The sequence below is a fragment of the Rhinoderma darwinii genome, chromosome 3 (genome assembly GCF_050947455.1).
Source record: "Rhinoderma darwinii isolate aRhiDar2 chromosome 3, aRhiDar2.hap1, whole genome shotgun sequence".
NCBI lineage: Eukaryota > Metazoa > Chordata > Amphibia > Anura > Rhinodermatidae > Rhinoderma > Rhinoderma darwinii.
In genome coordinates, this window is record NC_134689.1 from 246047142 (window position 1) to 246062349 (window position 15208).

Here is a 15208-nt window from a genome sequence, read left to right on the forward strand (position 1 = left end):
GGTTGCCGACACAGGACGAGTATGCTCGTCCTGAGCGGCGAGCACTTCGCGCATTAGGACGAGCATACTCGTCCTGTGTGACAGCCGTCCCTGCGCGCGTCTGTGCGTGCGATCGAGAGCGGGGCAACGGCTGTAAGGGTATGTGCACACACACTAATTACGTCCGTAATTGACGGACGTATTTCGGCCGCAAGTACCAGACCGAACACAGTGCAGGGAGCCGGGCTCCTAGCATCATAGTTATGTACGATGCTAGGAGCCCCTGCCTCTCCGTGGAACTACTGTCCCGTACTGAAAACATGATTACAGTACGGGACAGTTGTCCTGCAGAGAGGCAGGGACTCCTATAATCGTACATAACTATGATGCTAGGAGCCCGGCTCCCTGCACTGAGTTCGGTCCGGGACTAGCGGCCGAAATACGTCCGTCAATTACGGACGTAATTAGTGTGTGTGCACATACCCTAATACACAGCCACGGCCCCGCTCTGACAGCGGAGAGGAGAGTAACATCTTCTCTCCGCTGTTAACCCTTTGAACGCCGCGATGACAGCTGATCGCAGCGTTCAAGGAGAGGGGACTGCACATTGATCGCGTCACAGAAAATAACTGTGACGCGATCAAAGACCACAACTCATATGGCCAGACAGCCCAGGGTCCAGTGAAGGACCCCAGGTCTGTCTGAACTTATTTCCTGTTGATAGGGCATACTGAGGTATGCCCTAACAACTGCCTGTGTGCAATCAGTAACAGGCTAATGTACTGGCATATAGATCTATGCCAGTACATTACAGTTACAAAATAAAAATCTAAATGATAAATCCCTTTATGGGATTAAAAAAAAAGTTAAATGAATGTAAAAAAAAAATTATGGTAAATAAATAAATAAAAAGTAAATAAAATACACAGAAACACAATTTTTTTATAATAAATAAACTTTTTAAAATATAAGTCCCAAAACATGAAATAATATAGACATATTTGGTATCGCCACGACCGTAACAACCTGTACAACAAATGTATAACATTATTTATTATGATCGGTGTTTGGTGTAAAAAAAAAAATTATTAAAACTGCTGCGCAACTGCTTTTTTTCTGCATTTTAATCTAATTAAAAATGTATAGAAATGAAACGATAATGTATTTGTACCAAAAAATGGTACATACATAAAGTACAACTCGTCCCGCAAAAAACAAAGTCTCATACAACTACGTCGTACAAAAAATAAAAGCGTTATGAGCGTCGGGATGCAAAGAGGGAAATGTAAAAAAAATTGCTCTGTCCTCAAGGCTAAAATTGGCTAAAATTACAATAATATTTTCAAAGTTGCTTCTTTCTAGTTTAGATGCATAGGTGCAATAAAAAATTGGTTGTAAAGGTAGACGTAGGCTTTAAAGATTTGCAACTCCATTTTCAGATTTTTTTTTACCATGTGTTTACATTTTCTAGGCTTTTAACCCCTTCATTTGTTTGCATTCCCACAACCTGCCATACATGAACAGCACCGTGATGGTGCGAGCACAACTGTGTCCACATGAGATGTGATTCACAGCTCCTTTTAAAGCTTTAGATGCTATCAATAGCGACTGCAGCACCTATTGGGTGTAAACAATGGGAAGAGGCTATATGGAAAGCACGGGGCGTAACAAATGTCCCTAAGGTTGTTCTGTGAGAATGTTGGTTAGAGCATGCCTTAAACACAGGGCAGGATTATAGGGTGGGTACTTGAGGCCTCCACCATCTTGGGGACCTAGGGTGCCTTCACAACCCACCCGGATGGCTGTTTGGTGATCCTATAGAGCCAAAAAGAGTTGGTCTCATTCAGCTGGGTCCCAGAGGTAGGATCAGGGCCGGCCTTAGGATAGGTGGCGCCCCTTGCAAAATTATCTTTCAGCGCCCCACACCCATCATAAAAAAATGTCCCATAAAAAAAATATAATGCCCCCCACTGTATAATGCCCTATATAGTGCCCTTTCACAGTATCATGCCCCTTTAGCGCCACCAATACAGTATAATAATAATATTTAATAATATAATATATTATAACCCCTTCCAGAACAGTATTTTGTCCTCTAATTGTACCAACTTAGTATTACACGCCCTAAGTGCCACACACAGTACATTGCCCCCTGTAGTACCCCTACACAGTATAATGTCTGCAAGTGGCCCCAAAACAGTATAATGCCCCGTCCCCTGGCTGCCACACACAGTCCCTCCTTTTAGATAGTGCCCCCTGTAGATTGTGCCATACAGCTTCCCTGTAGACAGTGCCATAATCCCCCACCTCCCCCTTTTAGATTGTGCCATACAGCCTCTACCTCCCCCTTGTAGACAATGTCTCCAAAAAAAATAAATTGTACTCACCTAGGCCCCGTTCCCACGATTAATTGGGCTGCTCCACGGCGGGATCCTTGCATAGGCCGGCGTGATCCTGTAGCCTAGTACAGAGTTTACCGACTCGAAGCACCAGGGCACCCCTACCAAAAATTGCTTCGAGAAAGATGGAAAACGGCTAAAAACAAGGGCTACACTCTAAGGGTATGTTCACATGGCAACGCCAATTACGTCTGAAATTACGGAGCTGTTTTCAGGCGAAAGCAGCTCTTGAATTTCAAACGTTTTGACAAGTGCACGCGTTTTTCATGGCGTCTTTTACGGACGTAATTGGAGCTGGTTTTCATTGGAGTCAATGAAAAACGGCTCCAATTACGGCCCAAGAAGTGACATGAACTTCTTTGAGGCGGCCGTCTTTTTACGCGCCGTCTTTTGACAGCGGCGCGTAAAAAAAAAAGCCTTTTTTCACTGAACACCGTAAGACCCATTGAATTCAATGGGCAGATGTTTGCAGACGGTTTGGAGAAGTTTTTTCGGCCGTAATTCGAGGCGTAAAACGCTTGAATTACGTCCGTAAATAGGGCGTGTGAACATACCCTTAGGGTATGTTCACACAGCGTTTTTTTGAAGGCAAAAAAAATCTGCCTCAAAATTCCTTCAGGAATTTACAGCGTTATTTGACCTTTTTTTTTGCGTTTTTTTAAGGCGTTGAAGATAATGCAAAAGACGCAGGCAAATAAGCATGAAACGAGCGCCACAGGTATTTTCTGCCTCCTATTAATTTCAATTGGAGCTCAGAGGTGGAAACCACTTGAAGACCATCAGTCCCCCACTAACAGCAAAATAAACACCATCCCACGACTCACAGTAAAATGGCCATCAGCCCGCCTGTAAAGGATCCGCCAGACACAGCTTCTGTGTCAATGCCCATAGGTAATCAGTCTGCACCTGCTTCTATGTCTGTGAGACTGACTCCATCTTCCACCACTCAGGATGGCAGGCTTAGGAGAGGGAGAGCCTATCACAGCCTGGCCAGACGGAGCTAGCTCCCGCCCTCTGTCTATTTATACCTGCCTTTCCTGTTCCTCCTTGGCTTGTGATTCTGTAATGCTGGGGTAGGGAGACAGACAGGTGAGCCCTAATCTACCCGCCACTCAGTCCCTGCCTACTTGCAACGACCCGCCCTAGGCGACGGGGTACAACTGGGCGACAGTCCCTACACTCAATAGGTGCACGACAGACAAACAGACAAGGGTACAAAGAAGCCGGGGAAATGGGGAAGTTGCGAGGTGAACGAGCCAGTCAAACCAGGAGATGAGCGAGGTACAAAACGCAGAGCAGAAGAGTGGTCAAACAAGCAGAGGGTCAGTAGTTCAAGAAGCTGCAGCAGGGCCAGGAAACAAGCAGAGAAGAATCGCAAGCAAAGGAGGAACAGGAAAGGCAGGTATAAATAGACAGTGGGCTGGAGCTAGCTCCGTCTGGCCAGGCTTTGATAGGCTCTCCCCCTCCTAAGCCTGCCATCCTGAGTGGTGGAAGATGGAGTCAGTCTCACAGACATAGAAGCAGGTGCAGACTGATTACCTATGGGCGTTGACACAGAAGCTGTGTCTGGCAGATCCTTTACACCGCCACTCACAGATTCCTCCTGTAGATAGTGCCACACAGCCCCCTTGTAGGTAGTGCCACACAGCCCCCTTGTAGGTAGTGCCACACAGACCCTTGCAGGTAGTGTCACACAGCCCCCTTGTAGGTAGTGCCACACAGCCCCTTGTAGTGAGTGCTACACAGCCCCATTGTAGGTAGTGCCACACAGCCCCCTGGTAGGTAGTGCCACACAGCCCCCTGGTAGATAGTGCCACACAGCCTCCTGGTAGGTAGGGCTACACATCCCCTTGTAGGTAGTCCCACACAGCCCCCTGGTAGGTAGTGCCACACAGCCCCCTTGCAGGTAGTACCACACAGCCCCCTTGTAGGTCCCCAGAAGAAGCGGAAAGTCATTTAGCGAAAAACGCGTCGATACGAGCCCGGCTGTTAGATAGGGAAGCTTACAATAATAATTGAAGGATCAGGTAGACCATATAGATATTCCATACCCAGTTCACTGAATGCAGTGACCGAACACTAAGGCTGGGTTCACACGACCTATTTTCAGGCGTAAACGAGGCGTATTATGCCTCGATTTACGCCTGAAAATATGGCTCCAATACGTCGGCAAACATCTGCCCATTCATTTGAATGGGTTTGCCGACGTACTGTGCTGACGACCTGTCGTTTTACGCGTCGCTGTCAAAAGACGTTGCGTAAAATAACAGCCTCGGCAAAGAAGTGCATGACACTTCTTTGGACGTAATTTGAGCCGTTTTTCATTGAATCCAATGAAGAACAGCTCCAAATTACGGCCGTCAATGACGCCTCGCAAAATGCGAGTACATGCAACACATGTATACAGTTACAAACAGCGCGATCAGCTGGGCTGTTACACAGCCAACCAGGAAGCTCACTGTGCCTGGCTCACTGAATGCAGTGACCAGGCTCTGGGTAATCAAGGCAAGCAGGCAGTGAATCACGCCGTTTGCATTGAGCTACAAGCAGTGCGATCAGCTGTGTTGTCAAACAGCTCATGAGTAGCACGCTGGTGAATCTAAGCGCACAGGGAGAGAGCCTCACATGTTGCTACTTCTCCCTATAGAAGATAGCTGACATTTTACACAGTAGGTGATACAAGTGTGGTTTACACCATGGTTCACTTACATTTGAGTCAATAACACGTACTGCCTTGTCTTTAACCACAGTATAGTGTGAATGATGTATATAATATAATACAAAGTTGGTCTTCATCCCTCAATCCCATTTGGTGGTTTTCAAATAAAATAGAATAAAACTAACCAGGTGTGATTTATTGAATATATAGGGTGTTGCAGGGGACCGTTCACCCTGTTTCCCGCTGGTACAATATATTGAGCACAGCCGAGCTAACATCTTATACACTGAATAAGTGTAATATTTTATTTAACAGAATCATTTTTTTAAAGAATAATAAAAAAAATTTATTTTTGTTACATCGCTATTCCCCATCTTTTATCCCTTGCCATCATACATAGTGCCCCACAGTCCCCTGGTAGGTAGTGCCACACATCCCCCTTGTAGATAGCACTCCCCCTTCCTGTAGATAGCGCTACTGTAGCTCCCTAAAGGAGCAGAATCCCCCTGTGGCCGGGGATTCCGCTCCTGGAGCGCTCCGCTTGATATCTATGTCCATATATGGATAGTGACATCAGGGGCAACTCCTGATGCGAAATCCCCGCCCACAGCGTTGCCGATGCTGTGACCGGGGATTCCACTCCAGGAGAAGCCCCTGTCGTCTGTGTCCATTTATGGACAGTGACGTCATTGACTTCTCCTGGAGTGGAATCCCAGGTCACAGCTTCGGGGATTCCACTCCAGGAGAAGCCCCTGACGTCTCTGTCCATTTATGGACAGTGACGTCAAGGGCTTCTCCTGGAGTGTAATCCCCGGTCACAGAGTCGGCAACGCTGTGGACAGGGATTCCGCTTCAGGAGTTGCACCTGATGTCATTGTCCATATATAGACAGAGACATCAAGTGCTCCGTCCAGGAGCAGAATGCCCGGCAAGACGGGAACTTCAGTGGCGCTAGTAGATAGCAGAGCAGGAAGATACCTCCCTGCTCTGCTATAGTGGCATCGCTACCGCTGTAGCAGCTGCAGCGGCTGCTAGCGGGGCTGCCGGCCATTGGCTGGGACGCAACCTCATGCCCGGTGTCGCCGCTAGCAGCCGCTATGGCTGCTACAGTGGTAGCGCCACCATTGAGTGAAGAAGCGCCCGGGTGGAAAGGCGGCTGCTGAGTCGCGGGGCCCGGGAGCTTCTGAAACAAGCAGGGGAAGGGAGCCAGCGCAGCGCGCCCTTCCACCTGCTGGAGTGATGCGCCCTGTGCAATGCCACAGGTCGCACACCCCAAAGTCCGGCTCTGGGTAGGATCCCAATATTGTTTTGCTCAAGGGCCTCAACCTCAAAATTGATATTTTTGTTATAGGGCTTTGCAATTAAATTACGGTAACCATTTTTTGACTGGGTTTTTAGAAAAACTAAATAGACCTAGATTCATCAATTTAGCAAAAAAATTACCTACGCACAACTTAATGAGATTTATACTTTAAACGTAGACCCAAGTTCCTAAAATACGAACACTTGGAAGCTAGATGAGCCATGTTACTTGTGGCTTCATTATGACAATATTAATAAACAAATTGATAACCCCATTCTGTTCATATGTTTTACAAATTGCAGACATTATGTAAAGGTAAGGCCTCATGCACACGACCGTGCTCGTAATTACGACTCGTAATTACAAGCACGGCCGGCCACGGGCAGCCGGCCGCTTTTCCGAGCCGTGCTCACATTATAAAGTATAGCAGCACGGCCCGTAAAAGAAAAAAATAGAACATGTTCTATTTTTTTAACGGCACGGGCACCTTCCCGTGAGAAAACGGGAAGGTACCCGTGGCTAACAGAAGTCTATGGGCCCGCTATTGCGGGTCGTAATTACGACCCGCAATAACGGGTGTTTTTACGGTCGTGTGCATGAGGCCTAAGAAAGTATAGAAATAAGGTACGTGGTAGAACAGGCACACAAAGCTTTTATGTAGGAAAAAAGATTTGTTATATTTTAAATTAAATTTCTTAATAATTTTGGAGCAGTTTTGGGTTAAAAATGCAATTAAAATATCACAAAGATTACCAGCTATTCATTAACTGTTCCACCAGGGGGCACTATAACTTACTTTTCAAAACAACGTTGTGTACATCTCCTTTTCAAGGCTACCTCTATATTTGTTATACTTTTAAATATCACCTTTTGTTCTATTAACTAATGCTTCACCAACATTATATTTCTCAAATGTGAAATATAGGATACATCTCTGTGAATCAGGTTCAAATATTTTATACATTTACCTGGATTCCAAATCCCTAATCTTTGACTGGATTCACACGAACGTGTATTGGGTCCGTGCGGGCCGCGTGGTTTTCACGCGCCACGCACAGACCAATACAAGTCTATGGGGCAGTACAGACAGTCCGTGCTTTTTGCGCAGCGTTTGTCCGCTGCGCAAAAAGCGCGACATGGTCAATATCTCGGCGTATTTTGCGCATCACGCACCCATTGATGTCAATGGGTGCGTGAAAACCACGCAGGTCGCACGGAAGCACTTCCGTGCGAACTGCCTGTTTCGCGCACCAGCTGTCAAAAGGATCAATGTAAACAGAAAAGCACCACGTGTTTTTCTGTTTACAAACATCCGTATGGCGTGTCATAATGATGGCGGCTGCGCGAAAAGCACGCAGCCGCGCATCATAGGATGCTGCCTCACGCAGCAGGTAAGTGGCTTTTGCGCAGGCAAAATGCCGCGTGTTTTGCGTGCGCAAAAACGCCACGCACGTCTGAATCAGCCCTATCCTTGATGTTTCATACAGGACAATGAGCATTTTGTTGTTATCATTAAATAGTTTTGTTTTTTCCTGACTAATCCGCCATATATGCTATTAGGATTACTACAGGGCATTCTTCTCATCAGTACAAAGCAGCGTTGCCAACCTTCTCCTCAGTTAAATCTGGACACCTGAGACAAAAATTAGACAGGCTAAATTTTTTATGGACATATACCCCACCCATTTATATATGCCACACCCCAGAAACAGCCACATCACAGAAGAATATACATCACTGTCCATATATAAGGGCACGTTCAGACGTCGCAGAATTTTTCCGCTGCAAATGTTGGTGCAGATTTGGGGCAATTACGCAACGAATCTGCACCAACATTTGCATATTTGACAGGTAATTCAGACGTTGCAGAAAACACGGCGGACTTGCCACAGATTTCAGTTTTTGCATTGCAAAGACTGAAATACGCAGTGAAATTCCGCTTCTTCTCCGCAACAGACAGTGCATGCTGTGGACGGAAAATTCTGCACCGCAGCCTATGATCCGCAGCGGAGTTTTCCGCAACGTCTGCACGAAGATAACTAAAAAGGTGTGGAAACCAATGGACTGTCCGCAACGGAATTCCACAGCAATTCCGCACGTCTGAATGTGCCCTAACAGTAACATCAGGGGCTTCCCTGGGCACAGCGATACAAGTAGTCCTCTGCCCAGCTCAGGTGACGTTTCCCACTGTATGCCTATACCTTCCATCAGAGGTGTACGTCAGGACTCCTCCCGACATATACCTCCAACAGAATAAAAAAACGAGATGTGAACAGTCCACTAGGCCCTGATAGAGTCAAGGCCTAATAGGATAGCTGTCAGCAATATGCTGGCAGGCATAAAATACACTCAAATACAGAAGTATTGCAGTGTATTATAGCACAGAACAAAGGATCACATAATCTAGTCTCCTAAAAAATAAAAAGATGGAAAAACATAATTAAATAAAATGTTTCAAAATACTACAAAAACGAAATAAGTACAAAAAAATTATTCTCCCCTCATGCTTTATTATGTAAAAAAAAATAGTAAGAAAAAGGTATACATGATTGGTAACGCTGAGGTTGTGACGACCTGAACTATAACAATATCATGTTTTTTAAGCCACAATGTGAATGCAGAAACAAATGATCTCGGCTAACATAAAACGCACTCAAAAAGTCATATGTACCCATAAATGGACCCAATAAAAATATCAACTTTTCCTGCAAAAAACAAGTCTGGAACAAAAAACAAGTATTAAACAATTTGGCAGAATGGAAAGAAATACAGCAATGCCACCATTGCTTTTTGGGATTTGCATCAATACCAAATTTTATATATATATATTTTTTTCATGTTTCACTACTTTGTACAATACAAACCCTTTTTTTTTTTTTTTTTTTTTTAAATAAATGGTTTTGTGTGCCACATTCTGAGCCATAAATGCTTTACTTTTTTTTAGTGGGATGAACCATTTTAGGTTAGATACTACTTTTTATCCTTTTTGGGGAGGGGGGAATGATCAATAAACAGCAATTCTGCTATTGTTTTTTTATTTTTTTTTAAATTTATGGCGTTCTCAGTACAGGATAGAAATAACGTGTTCATTTTATTGTTCATTATATTGTCTGCAATACCAATTATGTTTAGTTTTTTTATTTGTATTATTTTTGATGGGTTTTGTGGTAACATACATGCCCGGGAGGTATGCAGTTTGGATGGATCACTTTGATTAGGTTGGTGAGCTGGTTTATGTTTCTCCTATTCTATTAAAGTGTTCCACTGACAGGCAGCCTATTAGGCTTACATACATGGTAGACAGGGCCTTTGTTAAGCCCCTGGCTGCTATGGCAACCCATAGGCACCTCAATGGGCTTACTGAGTGACCTTCCTCCATTTGTAAGCCACTAAGGTGCCGTGGTCGTTATTGACCACTGCATCTTAGGGTATGTGCACACACACTAATTACGTCCGTGATTGACGGACGTATTTCGGCCGCAAGTCCCGGACCGAACACAGTGCAGGGAGCCGGGCTCCTTTCATCATACTTATGTACGATGCTAGGAGTCCCTGCCTCGCTGCAGGACCACTGTCACGTACTGAAAACATGATTACAGTACGGGACAGTTGTCCTGCAGCGAGGCAGAGACTCCTAGCATCGTACATAAGTATGATGCTAGGAGCCCGGCTCCCTGCACAGTGTTCGGTCCGGGACTTGCAACCGAAATACGTCCGTCAATCACGGACGTAATTAGTGTGTGTGTACATACCCTAAGGGTTTCGTTATAGCTGATACCTGCTGCTGCTCCTACAGCTCCTGAGCATGCGCCATCCATGCGCTGTACATTTATGGCACTGCGTGGGAACTACATCCTGCCAGTGCTGTAAATGTATGGCGCCCTGCAGAGAGAGGTAAAAGATGGGAATTTTAACCTCTGCTCGACATTTGCCGAATATAAAGGAAGGAAGCATGGAGCGAGCTCACAGGCTGAGCCCGTTCCATGAGATGAGCGTGTTGGCTGTATGTTACACTTCACTGTAACGAACGAGATCCCACTCGTTTAACCCCTTAGATGCCATGGTCAATAGCAACCGCAGCATCTAAGCCATTTGAATGATCGCCGAGGGCTGTCATGGCAGCCTGGTGACCTAATTGCAGTATATCGTGCAAGCTATCCAACGATCGCTGGTTCAACTCTCCTACAGGGACTAATACAAAAAGTTAAATACAGTTAAATAAAGGTGTTTTTTTAAAATAAAAAAATAAATATTAAAAGTTAAAAAAAACTCTCAGAATATGGCGAACAAAAAAAGTTATTTTTAACATCTATTTTTTCCTTGTAAAAGTAGTAGAACATAAAAAACAATACAAATATGGTATTGCACGGTAAACACCGTAAAAACGAAACCCCAAAAATCAAGGAACTCTTTTTTTTTTTTCCTTTCACCCCACAACATTTTTTTTAAGTTTCCCTGGAAATTATAGGGAAAAATAAATGGTGCCGTGAAAAACTACAACTTGTTTTGCAAAAAACAAGCCCTTATATGGCTATGTCGGTGGAGAAATAAAAAAGTTCTGGCTTTTGGAGGGCGGGGAGGAATAGACGAAAATTAAAAAACAAAAAATGGCTGTGGAGTGAAGGGGTTAAATGGTTGGAGTAGTTTTTGGCTTAGTTGTTTCAAGCCAAATACAGGAGTAGAAGAAAGGAGATGTCTTTTCTTTATACCTTTCCTTCCTTTTGGATCCACTTCTGGCTTTGGCTAAAAAAAACTGAGCCAAAAATTGCATTAAAACTGTGTGTGAGATCCTGGCGTAAATGAGTTTTTCCATCATCCAAGACTGCTGATCCCAGTACTGACTGCAGTGATGTATATTCTGGTATTAAGAATGGGAGTTATTCCCTGATCAATCAGGACAATTTCTAAATCACTGCTCAGTAGTCGTTTCCATCAAAGGAGTCGTCCAGTCTTGTGGCTTATGGGGGAGTATTATGTCCATCAATCAATAGATGTCAGCAACAATTGACATGATGCGCCCACTTCCTCTTGGCAACAAGGTTCTGCAGCAGCTGGGGTATGTATAATAAGTAGAAATATACCCACACCATAAATTTAGAATATCAGAAGTATCCTGTAACCTCTATAATTAACTACAAAACTCATGAGTGACAACTACTATTCTCATAATTTACAGTAGGTGGCACAGCACACCATATATTTTCCATCCTCATAAATTTACCATCTTGTTCCATTTAATCATCTCTGAGCTCTTATGCAGGTCATGCGGCTTACACATATGGGGACACTATAGCCTGCACATATGAAGACAGTAGCTCCAGTGGCGGAATAAGTAGACCATAGGCCCTGGGCTGTTCCACAAACTTGGTCCCAACTTTCCCACCGCCATTTTGCCATGTCTATGGTGAACACCACCTTTTTGTGCGAGCATTGACAAATGGGTGTTACGATTCCTCTTGTCAAAGGGCTGTCTCCCTACATACTGACAGTCTCCAACCATTGCTGACAGTATTACACTGTGTAGGGACACATCCTCCTGACAATGGGAATAGTAACACGCATTTGTCTATTAGTCCTGGGTACAGAAAGAATTTATGTGGATTACAAGGATTTTCTACAACAGACATGTCAGGAGAGGAGATATCTCCTCTATAGATCCAGTGACGTCTTCTCTGATGGGAGTCGTTCTCTTTTCTTCTCCATATGACGCAGACCGTTATGGCGACTTCTCCTGATGAGACTTCTGCAGCCATTTCCAGCCTCTATAGAAACACAAAAATTCAGACACCAAGGCCCAGAACCATACATTAAAGGGGTTGTCCGGGCACGGACCGGTTTTTCATACCGATGACCTATCGATGTGCAGACAACCCCTTTTACTCAGACTAATAAATTAGAATGCATACTGACCCCAGACCTTCTACACTATTGCCGTCCCCAGACCAGACCCCCCTAAGCAAATACAGACCTCAGAACAAGCACCCTAAATACAGACCTCAGACCAGACCCCTAATTACAGACCACAGACTTGACCCCCTAAACTAATAATGACCACAGACCTGACTCCCTAAACTAATACAGACCCCAGACCAGGCCCCCTAAATACAGACCCCATAAACTAATACAATACAGATCCCAGATCAGACCCCTAAATACAGTCCCCATAAAATAATACAGACCCCCTAAACTAATACAGACCCGAGACCAGGCCCCCTAAACGCAGACAACATACCTGATTCTCTAAAATAATACAGAACCCAGGGCCGGCCTTAGGATAGATGGCATCCTGTGCAAAATGATCTTTCAAGCCCCACCCCATCATTAAAAAAAAAATGCCCCATAAAAAAATTATAATGCCCCTTTAGTGCCCCCATACAGTATAATAATAATAATATTTAATCATATAATATATTACAACCCCTTCAAGGACACAGTATTTTGTCCTCTAATTGTGCCCACAGTATTATGCCACCTGTAGCACCCCTCCACAGTATAATGTACGCTTAGTGGCTTCCACACAGTATAGTGCCCCCTGTAGATTTTGCCATACAGCCTCCCTGTAGACAGTGCCATAATCTCCCACCTCCTCCTTGTAGATCGTGCAATACAGCCCCCACCTCCCCCTTGTAGACCGTGCCATACAGTCCCTCAACTCCCCCTTGTAGACAGTGCCCGCAAACAAAAACAAAATTTGTACTCACCTAGGCCCCGTTCCCATGACGAAATGAGCTGCTCCACGATGGGATCATGTAGCCTGGTACAGTTTCCCAACCTTTTCGGACTTGAGGCAGCACTGGAAAAATAAAATTTTCTCACGGCACCCCTACCAAAAATTGTTTCAAGAAAGACAGAAAACAGCTAAAACAAAGCACTGCACTCGTAGCAGTGGCGTAGCTATAGGGGTCGCAGCGGTCGCACTTGCGACCGGGCCCCTAACCCTGGGGGGCCCACGGGCCCCCGTTGCCATACTGTATGCTTCCAAAAAAAATCTTCTATGCCGTAAAGCCGGCACTTCCTGGTTACGGTCACATGGTACACTTAGTGTACCATGTGACCGTGTTGTCACGTGACACGTCTTCCGGACACTGGGGTGGAAGAGTCGGTGCGGAGGACTCCAGGTAAGCTGCAGTCTGTGTTGTGTTGTGTTGTAATGTATTGTGATGCAATGTGTTGTATTGTAATGTGTTGTGATGCCTTGTAATGTATTGTGTTGTATTGTGCTGTTTGCGGTGGAGAGGGGGGGGGCATTAAATCACAGCCCCCCCTCCTCTCTCCACCGCAAACTGCACAATCCAACACAATACAGTATAGTAACACATGACTATGAGAGCGGGGCTGCAGCTGTGTAATACAGTCACTGCCCCACTCCTGAGTCCTGACATGTGCGCGCCGTCAGGATGATGTGATTCGGCCGGCGCTGCACTAATGATCTGCGGCACTGAAGACAGAACATGACGGCTGCACTACAAAACACCCCCACGTTCTATCCTCAGTGACTGAACCGCCGCTCATTAGTGCAGCACCGGCCGCCTCTCCTCATGCTGACCGCGCGCACTTCCTGTCAGGAGCGGGGTAATGACTGTATTACACAGCCGCATCCCCACTCTATAACGGCGGAGATCAGGGAAACCTCTTATCTCCGCTGCTATTCTCCTGAATGCTGCGATCACAGGGGACTGCAGCATTCAGGAGAAAATTAGAAGGGGGGATGCCCCTGCATCGTGTCACAGGGAATTCCTGTGACGCGATCGAGGGCCATACCATATATGGGCAGACAGCCCAGGATCCATTGAAGGACCCCAGGGCTGTCTTACCATATTTCCTGTTAGGGCATACTGAGGTATGTCCTAACATCTGCCTGTGTACTATCAGTGCACAGGCTAATGAACTGGCACATATCTGATATATGCCAGTACATTAAAGTTTAAAAATAAAGTAAAAACAAAGTAATGTTAAATAAACAAATACATACACCTTTTTTACAATAAACATTACAATAAGTCTCAACACATAAAATATATACATATTCGGTATTGGCGCGGCCGTAATAACCTGCACAACAATTTTTTTGCATTATTTGTGATGTGTGCGCTGTAAACAAATAAAATAAAAACTGCTTTCTATCACTTATTGTGGGGCACAAGGTGCGATGATGAATTTAACCTCCACCTGCCTCACATTAATAGTAATTAACCCCATCATGTACCTCACACATTAACCCATTATGACTGAGAAACATGATGGTATTAATTACTATTAATGTGAGGCACATTCAAAATTCATCATCACACCTCGTGCCTCACATTAGAAAACAAAATAACTTTTTTTTTTTATTACTGTAAACGAAGTATCGGAATCGAAGTCCAAATTTTGGTATCGTGACATCCCTACACTGTGGGTCGCGTCCCCCTGGGGGTTCATGTGAAGACCTCCGGGGGGTCGCGAGTCACTCACCGAGGTCCCGGTTCCATTCAATCCTGGAGCAAGGAGCTGACATCTCCTTGATCCAGCATTCACTGTGCCCTGAGCGGCTCGACGCAGGCTGGCGGGATGTAGCGACATCATCACGCCTGCCTGCGCTGAGTCACTCATAGTACACACCGGAGGAGGCGAAGGATCCTCCACCCGACGTGGGAACGGGGATAGGTAAGTAATAATGGTATTTTTTTATTATGCACATATGGGGGCATTATACTGTATGGGGGGGCTGATATTGTGGGGGGGCATTATACTGCATGGGGGCTGATAAGATGTGGGGCATTATACTGAATGGGGGCTGATATGGGGGAATTATACTGTATGGGGGGCTGATATGGGGGAATTATACTGTATGGGGGCTGCTATGGGGAGCATTATACGGTATGGGGC